A 15,889-nucleotide genomic window follows, 5' to 3' on the forward strand; every position below is an offset into this window, starting at 1 on the left:
TTTGTGGAGTGGCACCACATGGCCTCTCTCTCCAGTCCTCCACAACTTCAATTCTAGAATCTTCTGTGACGTGAATGTCTATCAGAAGTCCTCAGTCTTTCTCTTTCCTCTTCTAAGCTGATGCTCTTGTTCCTCTTTTATGAAGACAGAAGTAAAAAAAACATTGAATATATCTGCCTTTCCCTATCTTCTCGTTCCACTTCTGAGCTGGCACCCTTTCTTCTTCTTTTGTAAAGACAGAAGTGAAAAACCCATTGAGAATTTCTGCCTATTCCCCATCTGCTCTGCATTTTCCTTCCTTGATCATTTTTTGCTTTTTTCTCATTAAAACACTCCCATCCTGGTAGATATTTTTTATATATGGATTTTTTTTCAGTATGACTTATATTCCTACCTATACCTTTTTTTCTCTTCTTCAACTCATGAAATGTCTTTTCACTTGCCATGATTGCCTTCTGAATATTCCTGTTGAACCATACTGGTATCTGTCTTCTTTCTGCTTTGCCCCTTCTTGTAAGTCCCTTTTTCGTAGCATTTAGTATGCTTCCCTTTACAGTCTGTTTCCTGTACTTGCCCCCAGTCTCCCTTTCAGGTATCATAGCACGTTTCCCTAGGTTACAAAGCTCACACTTTGGCTTAGTTTGTATTGTGTCATTCTATTGCTTATAGTGAACAAGACCACTGCATGGACACTGCTGAGCATGGGCACCCTACCCCATGTTAAGTATAATGTCTAGTATTTTATGTCACCTTGTAACTTTCTGCACTAACTGAATGAATCTTTATTGGTCTAGTGTCACCGCTATTTCATTGTCTCTCTCCATTATTGATGCAAGAATACACACTCTGCTTCTGTTAAGATTAAAGTTTCACACACTTACAACTTTCTTCATCCTGCCCCAAGAAATTATCCAGTTCTTTATCTTTGTCATCCTTTTTTGCAGTATCTTGTGAGTGACATATTGCATCTAATCACCAGTTACAGCCTTTGAGGTTCCTCTCTTCCCTATTGTGTCCCTTTGCCCCAAACTACTTTATAATTTATGCTGTGCCTTCCACTCTGCTTACTCCTTTTATATTCTGATTTGTTCCCTGCATCACAGTTATTTTTACCCATAGAATTTTTTCTGTTCCCTGATTATCATGGAATGTTTAGAGCATAAAAATGGGTGTGTATTTTTCCAAGATCCTAAATTTATGCAAAAAGAAAAGATTGAAATAGATAGGAATTGAGAAGGAAAATGTATTGTTAATTGAATAAGAAGTATGTATGCAAGCAGCTGTAGTTACTGAAGATAAACTATATGCTCTATTAACATATGATATACATTAATCATACCAAGAAGAGCTCTCTATGTCATTGTAGCAATGCTGAGCAAAATGTGAGGTTGTGTAATGTACACGCACCAATAAACAGTTAACAAAGAACAACTTTTTAAATAATTCTTTTTATACAGAAATTGGAGTATATGATTTGAGGAGGTGATACTAATTTTATTTTTTGATGTGTTTACTTATTTATTTGAAACTTCTTAACCAGGTAATTCTACTAACCATAGGGAAGTAATAAACTAGCTGCCCTTGCAGGCCATTTTAGGCTTAGTCAATTTCCTTTTAAATCTGAGAATCAAACCCTGCACAGAACTCTGTCTATGTGATAACCACCGTAACCATTATGCCAACCCCAACCCCTAAAATTATTGTTCATAAGTTACATCAGACTCAAACTTGAGTCAATGTGACCAGATCACCTAGAACTAATTTTTACTCCATTGGGTGACTAGTCCTGAAATGGCACACAGTCTTTGATTCAAGTTCTCTTATCTAGCAGATAATGTGCACTACAGTCAATGCCCAAATCAGCTGGTCTGTACTACTCTTTTCCAAAAGGCAACATCTAGAAATTGTGCTACTGTTCACAACTCCATTCTTGGATTAGCTAGAGGAAGGAACATCCAGATTGTTTTGGGAGGAGCCCCACAGAGACGCAGAGAGAACATGCAGTCTCCACACATTCATTGGTTGCAGGTCAGGATTGAACCTTGTCCATTGTGCAGGTGTAAACTTTAACCATTATGCCAACTATGTACTTAGCTCACTTCAGGGGAGATCTTTTTTGGAGAGATAAAAGCCTCAGAAAGCACAAGTACCAATAAAACAGTGTTCAGGAACATTAGGATATAAACAGCCAGTTATAAAGGTAATAAATTAACATGAGTCATCACTCACTACTTTAAAGAGTCCACAAAGGCAACAAATCTTTAGCATAACATGCTAGGTCTCATGGCTAGGTAGTATATTATGTAGTGATTTACACACTTATTGGTAAAAGAAAGGTGAGCTTTTAAAGAAGCTCTTCCTGGGATTCAGAAACATGCTTAGCACAATTGTTGTATGCCTGTCACAGAAAAGGCTTGTGAAATGAAGCAGACTGAGGGTATTTATCAATTAACTATGCGGAAATCTGCACCCTAGATTGCTATTACAAAGCCACCTGGGAAATTCACAGGACCCATGGTGAAACAGGAAATCCCACAGTTATAGCTGTACAGATGCCTGTACTGCTTACCAGAGAGGAGTATACCAGCTGCATCAGGCACAACCCTGGTAAGACTTGACAGGCTTCCACTTTATATTGGAGAACCACATACGAGTCCCTAGTTAGGCACTCCCTGTAGTCCCTGCGCAGTAATTACAAGAAAATTCTGCTATCCTTGCTGCACCACTGGTGAGCCTTGCCAAAGTCAGTGCCTTTAAAATGTATGACCATTCACCATGTCGTGTTCCACGGAAGTATGATAGGCCTCTCATGGTCATGTCTGCTCACTTTTTTAGTACATGTTGCACATCATAGGGCAACTTATTAATGCAACCTGTCATGGTGCAACCATTATGTAGTGCACAAAATGTTGGTGTGGGGTAGTGCTAAGATGTGAACACTGGCACTGACTAAGTGTAGTAGCAGAGTATTGCCTAAGATAATAGTTTTTCTCCTTGGTACCTCCATGGAGTATAAATGTAAAAAATATTTCCATAAGTCCCCACCAATGCCATTGACCTGCTCACACATAATTAGTGGACTTTCCACGTGGTCATGCAAGTGCACAAGCTTGAGATAGTCTCTTAGTATGCCTTTGGCCACAGCTGCAACATGTAAAAAATGCTGTTCAGGAACATTCATTAGGTAGTGCCTTATTAGCATAACTGCCACAAAAAAGCTTCAAATTTATGAGATATAAACCCCTGCAACCTCAATGGGCCTTGTCTTACAACAGAACATTGCAGCCCAGCAATTTCCAAGGCTTGACGAAATTGGGAAACCCATTATTTTAATGAAAGCTACTGTTCTGAAATGTAAATGTGCACCTCAAAACGTGTCATTACCTGCTGCATTCACAACAACAACAAAAAAATGACTTATAAACTGAAGTGCTTTTGTGCTAATGTAAATATTTCCTGATGCTATAATTTAGACATGCAGTCACACAGAGGAATGTAAGGGTTCTAATTCTCAGGGGATTACCTTGCAATAGAAGCATACAATTTCCTGAGCAGGAATGCAAATACAGTCCACGGCATGTATTATTATGAGTATGTGCCCTTATGAAAATTAACCATTGTTGTAATACAATCAAAAAGCTCTGAGCTGTGCAGTGATTCTCTTGTGTGATGATGTGCACAAGTCACTAATTCCTCTTACCAAGTGGGCCATGACAAGACTGTTATTATTCCTGCAGCTGATATTCCAGTTATGCTGCAATGACAGTCTATGAAGCATTTTGTGTGCAGGGGGTATGTTTTATGTATACAGCTGCATGAGGATCTCAACAGGACAACAGTGTAGTAGGAAGATGTTAGTACTGCTTATAGATATGAACTTTCGATGCTTGACACTTGCTGGAGTAAAGATTATTCATGTATTCCATTTACATACACTGTAATTAGAATGCATTCTGCATCAACAAACCTGTAGACCCTATATATGTATATATCTGTGTAGGTGCATGACATACTCTGCAGCAACAACACACCTTTTTCTCCTAGTTTGGAAGATACCTGCTGTGTCAGTGATGTATTTGTGCCCTTAGGGTCCTGAATGTATTTGAATGTGCTGAACCTCTCTGTAGCTAATCTCATAGTAGCTGTCTGTCAGTAAACCTGTATATTGTCAAAGCCATGATCAAGGGAAGGTCAGACAGTGGCAGTCATAAGATTGATTGTATTTAACAGTAGAGCATTGTAGATAGCCATTTCTTGTAGCTGCCAAGTGCATGCTTCAAATGGCATGTGTTCAGTGGGTCCTTTTTTGGGAAAGGGCTAAAATACAAGAAGGACACAAACCCCTCTCCTTGTATACATGGTATGTATGTACTACTGACCACAGACAGACTTTAAGGCCATATATCCCCACCACACAGGCACTCCATAGATTTTATCAGGGTGGGTATTTGACATCAAATGATGCAATTATCCTCACACATATTTTCCTTTTCCTTCTATAGTAGAATGCTCAACCATAGGAACCAAAGAAAATGCAAGTTCTCCCATGCAAAAAATGAGATTCTGCTGCAGGTTCTCCTTCTCCATGGTTGTCAGATGATCAGCCATGATAAATCTGACTGGACATTTTGCAGCTGTGGCCTGATATTGTAAATGCCATCAATGTTGTTGATGGCCCAGTCAGAAATTATGAGTAAGTGAGATGTAGGGACACTAACATGATCTGTACAGCAAAAGCTCCTGCTGCCCACCAGGAAGTGGCTTATCAACCAAACCACTATTATCAGAGATGGAGGAGGTCCTCATCTCTCTACATGGGGGTTCTGACTTGTCCAGGCTCCGTGGTGGAGTCCTGAATATAGAAGCTAAGCTTGACTACTCACCAAGAATATCCAGGGGAGATGCCCAGGTGGATATGTCTGCAAGAGATCAGCTATCTGCATACTGGGTGAATGTGTGGTGTAGTACTGATTTAATGCAGTATCGCATTCTTTTCAAAGGAACATCAGTGCTTCAGATGCATAGACCACCAGTGCAAGGTATGTTATCTAGTATTCTGTTTTACCACTATAGAAAATATTTATTAATTCATCCATTCACTCATTCACTAGGATTCAAGTAATAGAGATGGGTCTTACTTATTGTAGGTACTTTCCACTGCTGTTTTCACAGGTGCCATTTTATCAGGCTCCTTCACAATGAATATACAACTGCCTGATGTCGCAGATGAATCCAACTGACAATTATGGCAGCCAGAGTGTGGCATGGCCAGGGGTCATCATATCAGTTTTAGAGACAAGTAATGCGGATTCCAGATCACAGCTCTGCTCATTGGACAAATCCTTTGTGCCTGTGGAACTCAACCCAGGCACACAGCAGGACACAGGAGAAGAAGAAATTGCAGATAGGTCTACACAGGAAGGAATATCTCCCCCTGTAGTGCAGTCCCCCTTGGTTACCAAAAGCAACACTGAGCATTGGAAAAACAGAGGTGGATATCATGCCTGTGTCCTAACATGCCATGAGTACTGCTCCCCCACCTGAGCTATCTATCATAATGTCCACAACCCAGTGAATGTGCAGGGTCATCCTATCGGGACAGGCTAAGGACACCACAATCCTTGCTGGGATGGTAGGTGTTTATGAGATGTGCATGATGACCTCTGGAAGTCCATGTTCCACATGTCTGATATCTTGAACATGGTGAGTATGAAGTTGCACAAAGCAGGTCTTCCTGTACACACAGACATCATAGCAGATTCACTTCCCATGGGCAGTCTGTATCTGACTCTGGTGGTGATGCCATGGTCATATACACATAGTGCCACTGCTTCACTCTGCTATCCACTGCTGAGGGCAGTAGTGTACAATATGGACATCTACAAGGGTGAGGTGCTTGTGGCACAATGATTCACAGTACAGCTATCACTCACATTCATGAAGGTCTCCTTCCTCTAGACTTAGTCTGGATAGTGCCTATGACCCTCCCAGGAGGCGGTGCTCCCTTGGATGGGGGTGTACATGGTCTATGCACACATCATCTATTGGTGCCATGGACTTGTCTGCTGTAAAATCTCACCACAGTGCTGCACCATCTGCTGAGGCTGTAGATGTCTACAACAAGACCCGGCCACAGACAGACAGACACACACACACACACACAGCTATGGAGATAGCATCCTATGTCCCTGCCTAGTACTTTCTAGTCCCATTTACTCCTCCAGGTCTGACACACACAGAACAAAGTTGTATTCACTCTTACCCACACACACAATTGTTCATTTATGACACTTGACACAGTAACCCTCCCCACCTGCACATATGATAGCTGTGCCCTGACCTCTGCAATTTGTTACTTAGGTAACCTATGTCTGATGCACAGAGTGGCCAGTCTATGCATAGAATAGCACAGCCTTATTGTAGGTTTGCATGCATCACTTTTTATTTTCTGTATGCTGCTTTAGTCTCTCCTATAGTTTTAAACCACCTGCTGCCTCTTTGCCAGTACCACAGCATACTGCACTTGCCTTCCCCTGGCACAGTCTTTCCTTATACCTGGCTTCTGCACTGGCACATCATTAGGCTTATCCTCCACTGCCAGGTGTTGGACTTGTTCCTCCTGAATGTGTCTGCCCTGCTTCAACTGTTAACATACAATGATGTTAAGTAAAATAGCACAGACTGAACATATCTAACTGCATGTAGCAGGGTCATATTGCAAGGTACCCACAGATACATCCACACAATGGAAACGATCCTTCAGCAGACAGAGCACACATTTGATGATGACCCAAGTTTGTGACAGGGAATAGTTGTAGCCATTTTCTGCCATAATCTGAGGATTTCTGAAAGGTGTTATTAAGCATGACTCCAGGGCCTATCCTGCATCACTGATAAGATGCCCCTGAGTGAAATCACTCCCAACAAACCACTGATAAAGTCACAGATGTGCCATATGTGAGAGCCGTAGGTACTGCCTGAGTATCCTGCAGACAAATGTTATATTATGCCCTGCACACTACAGACCACCTAGACGATGATGAAGTAGAAACCCTTGTAGCTACTATACTTTCTTCCCTGTTTTCTGGGTGGGTATTTTATTGTAATATGGGTGCCATTTATGGAGGCCCTCAGTACCTCAGGGACATGAGCTATGTCATAGAAAGCCTGCTTGGTGTTGCCTCTCTCCTCTGTGCTGTAACATGGCATTGAGGAAGTAGTGCAGAATCCTTGAGGCAGGTGACAGAGATACATGCAGTGTTCTCCTATGATCTGTGAATGGTCCCTGTAGCTACTATTCTCAAAGCCACATATACCTTGGTATCCACAGGGATAGGTAGTCTGCACTTCTACAGGACTTCAAATGAGGGTGATACATCTCTACTAGCTCCTGCATGTTGACTTTATCCACATAGTAGCAGTTCTCAATATCAGCTTAGTGGAGGACATGAAATATTAGATACAGATGGATGATACTCCACCATCAAAGGTGATGATGCACAGTACTGTCATTACCTACGATGAGTACAGCCTGGCATATACATATATATTGACCAATGTTGCTGCTAGCCATACATCTTTCTGTGATTTGCCTCCTGTAACTCCAGGATTTACTGCAGTCACTTATCTGGAGATAGTGGCTGTAGTTGTGGTACATAAATATGCCACTGAATCAGGCTGCCATATCATTTATCACAGAGACCAATATTTTAATACTGTTGCTCATTACCCCTCATTATACCATCATCTGCATACTATGCAAGCCACAACATTTCTCTGGCTTTCCTGCTTGCACTCTGTGTTTCTGAATTACTCATACCTTGCGAGTGGACAGTCATTACACAATATTGCACACAATAATGTTGGATAATGTGTCTTAATAGCAGGGTATGTTTGGAATTCATTTCTCTGATTTTTCTGGGATAAGAAGTCCACAAGTGAGCATGGGACATGAGAAACTACAGCCCCCAAATAGTAAGGGGTGTAAAGATATTTGTAATGTCAAAGAGGGGAGTTCCAGGACAACAGTTCAGATAGTGTATAAGCACCTAGCTGGAGAAGAGCATAGGCAAAGGAGTATTGGGTATAGGTCAGCCTTTTGCTTAGGGTCAACTAGACCTCTGTACTTTAAATGGCACAGTGAGGGGCACAATGGGAGGCTCCCGGGATGAATTTGGCAATCCTGTTACATACAGAGCAGATTTAACAATGTCTGTATGTCTGGCTAGCTGAAATTAAGCAGGGTGAAACTGTTGTATAGGTGCAAGGGAAGAAAAACTCCACACCAAAAACTGAAGTTTTAGAAGTAGAACTGAAGGAACCTTTGAGCCAATGCAATAGTCTCAATTTTGACTGAGTCATTTTCCCAGGAGAAAGGGTCTACACAATGATACTGCCTCATCAAGGAGGTATTTAAAGGACTTCATCTGTTCATAGGTTCATAGGTAGGTACTAGGCTATTGGCCCTAGGGCATAATTAAGCCTAGCCAAACTGTTTTGGCTTGCACCTCCCATGTGGTTTAGTTACCTGCGCCTCTGTCGAGCAGAACCACAGAAGTGATTCCCGGGGTGAATTTCCTGTTCCCACTCACTCATCAAGATTCTTCTTGAAGAGCACCAATGAGGAGCTCTGCCTCACATATATGGGGACCTTATTCCAGAGCAAGGGGAGTCTCTGGGACACGAATCTGTCCCTCCAACAAGTCCTGTTTATTGTTGAGGTCAGGCTTAGGTCCCTAGAGTGTGTAGCTCCGGTAGATTGGGTTTTCCTTAGGTGGAGCATTTCCAGCAATTCGAGGTTAGACATAGCCTTGTATATCAGGCAGAAATCACCTGTGAGTAGCCGGTATGCAACCGAGTACAGTTGAAGTTTTTTTAGCCTGGTGGCATAGGGCATATGTTTTAGGCCCATTATACTCTTGGTGAGGTATTTTTGAGGCCTCTCCAGTTGTTGCAGGTGTCTAGTAAGGTACATCCTGAATGGGGCATTGTACTCAATAATGGGTCTAATGAGTGATGAGTAGAGGGGGACAATAACTACCTTTTTTTCTAGATGCAAACCCCTTTGTGATAAGGTGGGCCATGTAGAAGGACTTTCTAACCACTTTAGCGATGTGGTTATCAAAGGAGAGATTACTATCCACCTGGGTCCTTAGGTCTCTTATCACACTCTCTGTGTTAAGTGAGCTACCACCTATATGATAATTCATAGGTAATTGTTTTTTCCCGAAGGGGATGACAATGCACTTTTTGGCCTTTAGCTTGAGGCCATGATTTTGGCACCATGTATGTGTTTCATAAGCCCCTTTTGAAGGATATCTACATCAGTAGGAGTCTCAATTATGGTGCCCAGTTTGCAGTTGTCTGTGAACTTTGTTAGCCATAGTCCCTCTGTGTTTGCTTGTACCTCGGAGAAGTAAATACCGAACAGGAGAGGTCCCAAAACTGAGCCCTGGGGTACTCCACTTGTCACAGGTTTGGAGTCGGACCTAGCGTTTCCTATTTTCACTGTATGGGTTCTGTCTGTGAGCCAGTTAGCAACCCATCTTGTGATGTAGGGGTTTATATTTAGGTTAGTGAGTTTGTCTATAATTCCCAACTGGGGAATAGTATTGAAGGCTTTTGCAAGGTCAAGGTATGTCGTGTGGACCACCTTTCTCACATTGATTGCTTTGGTGACCGTCTCGAAGAAGTCAACCGGGTTTAGGAGACATGACCTGCCCTTTATGAAACCAAACTGGGTAGGGTCTAGGGTTTGTAGGTTCCCAATGTTGTTGTTTATGAGTTCCATAATGATGCGCTCAAGGGCTTTACAGACGAGGTTCATCAGGCTTATGGGGCAATAGTTCCCGGGGACGGTGGTGGCTCCTCCTTTATGAAGCTGGACAACCGATGCCATGCACCACTCAGTGGGCATGTAGCCTGAGGAGTGGCTGTGGTTGAACATGGTATTCAGGTGAGCGATTAGTTTGTTTTGGAGTTCATGTATCACGCAGCCTGTGATGCTGTCTGGTCCGATGGATGCTGCGTTTTTTTGCTTTAGAAAGTGCCATTTTCACCTGGGTGTCAGTGATTATGGGGACAGCGCAATCTTCTGGTATAGATATGGGCCCTTTAGGGGGTGATGGTGGGGTAAAGTTTGCACTGAATCTATCTGCCAGTATATTGGTGATATTAGTTGGTTCCGTGAATTTTTAACCATTATGCTGTAGCTCAGAGCAGATCTGAGAGTTGCCATTTAGGTTCCTGACATAGCCAAAAAATGCTTTGTGGTTGTCTTTGGTGTCTGTTGTGATTTTTCTTTCAAAGCTCACCTTTGAGGATTTTATAAGGGATCTTAGCTTTTTGCTAAGGTTGGTCAGGGTGCTCCTCCATTCCTGGGTTTTTACTCTTTTTTGTAATAATTTCTTCCTTCTATTATAGAGCTTGTTTATGGCTGGGGTCCCAAAAAAACTCCAACACGTAGCAGAAAGTAAACGCCAACCACGGAGATGGAAAGCCACAACATTTTATTCACATGTCCTGGTACCTCGGCAATTCGCCTTCAGTGGAATAATACATCAAATAAAACCCATCTCCTTAAATACAAACACATAAACTCATTATTCTATCAACCAATTATGACATAATTGATTGAAACTTTTTTTCTTACTTGACTGCTTTGCAAAACATTTAAATACCATTTTTCATGAAAATGCCCATAGATATACTGTTTAAACACTAATTTATCAATAATAATCCACATTATCCAACATTTAAACTATACGATGTAAATAAATAAATAAATAAGTGAATAATTGTGGATAAATGAATAAATAATGAAAACTACTTCAAACATGTGATGTTATACACAAAACAGCATTAAATAATGCTGAATATTTTAAATACAGAATATCAAATGCAAAACTTTCTCATAAAGCAAGACAATTTCAAAATATAAATCTATATAATGCAAAAATATAAAATGCAAAATATGAAAATGTGAATATATAAATTTCATAAAACATCATATGATATTTCATAAAGATAAACCTACATCTAAATTCAAGCCCCCCGGATGTAAAGTGTGATAATTGAGAATCAACTTATGTTCTAACTTGTTAAGTTCTGTCTTAAAATTTCCACCTTCAAAATGTGGTCTGGCTAAAACACTGAAAATAAATCCTTCAGTGTTGCCATTATGAACCTTAACAAAATGGAAAGCCACGGGACTATCCAAATTCTCTCTTCTCACATCTCCCAAATGTTTCAAAATACGAACCTTGATCTTTCTGGTAGTTTGACCAATATACCATAATGGTTGAACACAATCACATCCCAAAACATAAACCACCCCTTGTGACAAACAATTAAATTTCTCAAACGCCCTATATCTCTTCCCATTAATTTTCTTTCCATCTAAATTTCTAGCCAGAGGACATACAGAACACCTACCACATCTTTCCATTCCAACATTTTCTCCATCAATAGAATGTTCTAGTTTTTTATTTAATAACTCCTTCAAGTTACTGAATCTTCTGTAAGAAAAACTAACATGAGTAGGAAACAAACTTCCCACAATCATGTCATCACAAACCACACTCCAAAACTGTCTAACAAGCTTCTCTATGGTTTGAGAAAAATCTGAATATCTTGAAACAAAAAATAATTTCTCCTCTTTATCAACAACTGTGTAATGTGTACTAAACTCACTTCTTACTTTCTTTCCACCACATAATCTGCTTTTTAAGCCTGACAGAATTTCTGCTGAATACCCTCTACTCAGAAGTCTATGAAACACTTCATCTAATGTCTCGTCCCATAAATTGGGATCAGAAGTGTTTCTCAGAATTCTTTTGAATTCCTGTTCAGGAAAAGCATTGATTAAATGGGGAGGATGCATGCTGCTAGCATGTAAAAAATTAGTCACTGAAGCTGGTTTCCTAAAAGGTCTAAATTGTACCTTATAGTTCTCCCCCACATAAAATTCAACATCCAAAAATGAAATTCTTGATCTAGAACATTCAGACACAAAATGAAGCCCATGTGCATTCATATTTAAGTCCTGCATGAAATCATCAAACTGGGAAGATTCCCCCTTACACACAAAAATTAAATCATCTATGTATCTCTTATAAAAAATAACATTATTTACGAAAAACATTTTGTGAAACATGAATTCTTTCTCAAATTCCCCCATATAAATGACTGCATACGTAGGAGCAAACGCCACACCCATTGCCATTCCCCTTCACCTGAAGATAAAATTCTTTATTCCAAACAAAATAATTATGTGTAAGACTGAACTCTAACAAAGATAACAAAAATGGAGTTCTGGGTCCTTCCCCCATTATTTTTCTCATAGCTTCCAGTCCCCACTGTTTATTGATGTTAGTGTACAAAGAAGAGATGTCCACCGTGGCCCAATAAAATTCCTGATTCCACGACATACCCCTTAATGCTCCACACACATCTTGAGTATTCCTAACATGAGAAGATACTCTGGATAAATATGTCTTAAGATGAAAATCAATAAATCTATTCGTTTTCTCAATATAAGAACCTATCCCTGAAATAATAGGTCTTCCCGGAGGGTTAACCAAATCCTTATGAACTTTAGGAATCGCATAAATATAAGGGTGCCTAGGTTCCTTTACCAATAACTTATTAACATCACTACAAGACAAAAAGCCAAGCCTCTCCCCTCTTTCAAGTAATTCAATCAATTCATCAGAATAGTGCTTTAATGGGTTAAAACCTAATTTTTCATAGGTATCTTCTCTAAGCAATATTTCAACGCTGTCTGCTGGGGTCCACCAGACTAGTTTCCTTTTTTTGGAGGAATTGGTTGTGGTTTTGTTCGGAATAGCACGGTCCATGCACTCATGTAAGTGCTTGTAGAGTGCTTTTGTGTAGGCTACAGCAGATTCAACCAAGTTGTCATTCTGCATTGGGGTGGCAAACTTTGCCACCTCCATTTTAAAAAGCATAAAGTTTGCTTTGGAGAAATTTTTCACTGTGGTTTCCTTGGGGGGAAGGGTGGTATGTGGATATCGAGGGTGATGAGTTTATGGTCTGATCTAACCAATGAGGGATTTACCTCGGGTGTGGAGCACTTGTCCCCCATGTTGGTGATGACCAGGTCCAGTATATTGTTGCTCCTTATAGGGGTGTTGATAAGCTGGTCCAGGGCATTTGAGTTAATATATTCCAGAAAGTGTTGAGCAAAGGTATTAGTGCTTGAGTAGTTTTCCCAGATGATGTTTGGGTAATTGAAATCACCCAGTATTAGGGTGTTTGGTTGGAGTGGCAGCATCATACAAGGACTTTATTGCCAGTGGTAGCAAACTAGGACTGCAAATTTTGTGTACCACAGCCTCAGTCTTTGAGGTAGTGATATGTAGGAAGTTGTTAACTTTCCTTTGGAAGAAGTGGACAGAGGAAAAAAAGGTTCTCGTCTAAGATAAAATTTTAAAGTATGCAAAGAAATGTTAAAATGTGCATAATTAATTAATTTAGAGAATGAAATGTGAATGACTCTTAAAAAGGGTAATATAGACATGGTAACAGATTGTGTATTTTTAGAAGAGATAAGAAACAGCAGGCAAGAAGTGGAAATGTCTAAATGAAATACGTTTGTCAGGCCATGTTGTCTTGTAAATATTTATCATTTGTTGACTGGGAAAGTCCAACTAGGACAGAGCCTGTTTTCAGCAGAGGCCCACAGAGAAACGCTCCAAACACATGTCTTTGGAATGTCTGAGGAAACTGGAGTACCAGGAGGAAACTCACAGGAACGACATGCAGACTCCACACAGAAGGCGCCCTAACCAAGAATCAAACCAGAGAACCTCTTGCTGTAAGGCAACAACATTAACTGCTGCACCACTGGCACAATGGGAGGCTCCTAGGATGAATTTGCCAATCCTGTTGCACACAGAGCTGATTTTATCAATGTCTGTCTAAAATTAAGCAGGGTGAAACTTTTGTATAGGGGCAAGTCTATGGTCCATTTGTAATGTTAAATATGAATTTTTAAAGTTAAATATCAATATATAATAATGAAAAATATTTTTAGAAATAGTTTTTATAGCTGTAGGATGGTCATAGGGTTGAGGGGTTTATGCACAAGCTAAAGAAAGTACTAGAAATAACTGTCTGAAAACAGCTAAAGTTAACTTTGAACCTAACACCACTCAAGTATTCAACTGCGGTACCACCTTTATCATTCTTATAAGAAAAGCGCAGTCCGGGTCTGAACTGTCTGCAAACAGTTAAAGTTAACTTTGAACCTAACACCACTCTTAAGTATTCAACTGCGGTACCACCTTTATCATTCTTATAAGAAAAGCGCAATCTGGGTCTGAACTGTCTGCAAACAGCTAAAGTTAACTTTGAGTATGTGTCTACCTGTTTGAGCCAATATTCATTTTCCCCTGGAGAGCACTGTGCTTTGGCTTGTAAGCAGCCCCCCCCCCCCCACCACACACACACTCATCTTCCACCTTCTCTCTTATTCCCTTCTGTTAGCAAATAGTATCCATAACTGATCAATACTGTGTGTTTTTTTTAATTTAAACTGAGACCACAGTAGCCTACTGATACAAGGTTATCCTGTTTTCCACCTGAGAAATGGTTAAGAAATTACTTACAGTTTCAGAGCAGTCCTTGGTCAATTCTGATTGTTTCTTAAACACAAACTTGTCTTTGCTTTGGCTCATTAGCAGCAGTACAAAAGAACTGTCTGCTCACACCCTTGTTCTCCCCCCTACCCTGTTTATTACCTTAAGCCAATCCCAAAGTTATTAAATATTACCTGTGGCAGGCACCATTTTTAAAACTACAACCACCCTTTGTCACTATCATATGTTCATTTATCAGTTTACTCTGTTACCTGATTGTTTCCAGCTCCCTCATAAGAGCAACTAACAGGGTCTCTACCCGCTTCGCTCCTCACCCTGCCCCTATTCCCTCCCACCCCCAGAGGTCCTACCTTAATTACACTCACAAACCCCTCCCATCTTTCCAATAGCCAACCACAGTGCTAACCTAACACTAACTTCTCAACTAACATGTACAAGCATACCTTACCCATGCTCACTGCATGCACTCTCCTTGCATATCTTACATCCTACCAAAGCTCCATCATTCCCCCACTCAACCACTACCACTGTACTACTACTCACACCACCACTCATGTCTCACCCTCACTCAGCTCCCCTCCCACCAACTCAAGAACCATCCCTATGTACCCCCCGCATATTCTACCAACTATATTACTCAAACATAAAGCATCCCTGCAACTTAACATAATAACCCTCCCACCATACCTATTACCCACAGAGTACAATCATAAAGTTTCCCTAATAAACAAACACATTCAAAAACTAAGAAAACTAATAACCTCATGCATATCAAAACTAGCCCTAAGTGGAGACATCCACCCCAACCCTGGCCCTACCATCTCCAACCCCAATCCTCATAATCAGACTAGAAACCACAACTTCTCCCATATCACAGCCAATAGAAAGCCAAGTGACTTCCTCCTACTAAGCCTAAATATTAGAGGTATATCCAACAAAGTCCATGAACTCCATGCCACCATAGACTTGTACTCCCCAGATATAATCATCCTGACAGAAACCTGGCTAAAACCTCACATTACCAGTGAGCAAATACTCCCTACCAGTTACGGTATACTAAGAGTAGACCGGCTAAACAAGAAAGGAGGTGGTGTAGCTATAATATTTAAACAGCATCTAAACATCCAGATCTTAAAATCATCAGCTCCACAAATAGGCAATGAAAAAATAATATATACCAACCTCAAAATAAACCAAAACAAAACCATCAACATAACTGGATGCTACTTCCCACCTGGCCAAAACATCCCTCCACTAGAAAACCTCCT

Source organism: Protopterus annectens, chromosome 1.part0, assembly GCF_019279795.1.
Source record: "Protopterus annectens isolate FY-2018-M chromosome 1.part0, PAN1.0, whole genome shotgun sequence".
Lineage (NCBI taxonomy): Eukaryota > Metazoa > Chordata > Ceratodontiformes > Protopteridae > Protopterus > Protopterus annectens.